The following is a 1,741-nucleotide window of genomic DNA, read 5'->3' on the forward strand; positions in this document are numbered from 1 at the left end:
GAAGGGAAGGGAAGGGAAGGGAAGGGAAGGGAAGGGAAGGGAAGGGGTCTTAATATGCATATACTTGATGGGAATAGGTAAAAAAGATGGATCCAGACTCTACTCAGTGGTGTCTAGTGTCAGGACAAGATGCAATGAAGCTGAAGTACAGGTGCATAAGCAAAACAAAATACTGTGAGAGTGATCAAAGATGGGAACAGACTGACCAAACAGGCTGAGGAGTCTTCATCTGTGGAGACATGGTCCTGAGAAACCTGCAGTAGCTGACCTTGCTTATGCAAGGATGTTGAAGTAGACAATATCCAGGGATCCCTTTCAAACTCAGAGGTTCTGTGATTTTTCTTCCATTGTCAGTCTCCACCAAAGTTGTTAAATTTTTAAGAGGTACAGCTTCCAAAGGTGAAGACAGCTTGACAAGCCATTGCTTGAAGAATCACCTCCTTCTGTTTTGAACCTGTCTCCTGGCTTCACCTAATGTCTCTTCAATCTTGTGTTGGAAAAAGTAATGGAAAATCAAACCCTACCTTCCTTGTTACCTTGCCCATATTTTCCATGCCCCTCTTGATCCTATAAACCTCTGTCAACTCCTCCTTTACTCATACCTTGCTCATAATGAAGAGTCCAAGTTTATTTAGTTGTGGCTTAGTCATTCCTCACACAGAAGTGATTTCATACACTTCCTTTATTTCCCTTTTCAGAAGCTTTCCATTTTAATACACTGTTTTGGCATCTAGGAATCCAGCATGCATACTCATATAGTGACCTAATTATTTATACTATAGTATAATAGTTCTCTACTCCTTTCAAATAATTTTTAACATCACAATTGTTTGCTTGTTTTCTACTGCCACTAAATACTGAACAAACATTCTTATGGAACAATTTATCTTAACCCCCAGGTCTCAGATTGAATCACAGTGGTCAGCTTAGAACACATAATTTTGTATGCAAAGTGATATGTTTATTTATTTATGTATGTTGTTAATAATGCATTTCACTTGTTAATTATTACCCACCAGTATTGTTTCTTCACAGTCATGATTCTTCACAGACAGCCCTTGTACTTACTATCATGAATAACAGTATCATCAGAAAATTTGTCATTTCACTGTTGTTACATCAGCATATCTTGCACAGATTGTTGTGGACCTCCCCTGTGAACTAACTCCACTATGAAAACTGATCATTTATCTGTATGTTCTACTTTCTGTCTTGTAACCATGCAAGGACCTTCATTCTCATCTAAAGCCTGCTAAAGTTTTTCTAAGATTCCTTCCTTGTCAAATGCCTTCTGGCAATCTAACAATATATTTCAATGGTATTGACGTTATTTTCAAGCTTGCTGACTGCTTGATAAGGATAGCAAGGCAAGACTTAATTTTCCAAAAGCTATGCTCATTTCTTCCAGTATTCTATATTCATGCACATAGCAACTAGTTCTGTTCTTCACCTACAAAATTACCAGCACACATTAGTTTTACAGACCTGTAGGTCATTGCATCAAACTTTTTCCCAGAGGAGCTGCATTTGTGTTTGTATAGTACATTTCTTACATATAAAGAAAGAAATATTATTAACTCTATAATTGGAGCAAGTAAACTGAAAAAGAGCAACTATTAATCAAAAGTTAATACATAACATGGGATTATCAGGTGAAGTGGAACCTTAATGGAACCTTCAGGAGCCTCAGTGCAGAAACATAATTTGAACCTCTGACTGGACAGATCAAACTTAGATTTAA

The sequence above is a fragment of the Athene cunicularia genome (assembly GCF_003259725.1).
Source record: "Athene cunicularia isolate RWA chromosome 3 unlocalized genomic scaffold, athCun1 chr3_part1, whole genome shotgun sequence".
Taxonomy (NCBI): Eukaryota; Metazoa; Chordata; class Aves; order Strigiformes; family Strigidae; genus Athene; species Athene cunicularia.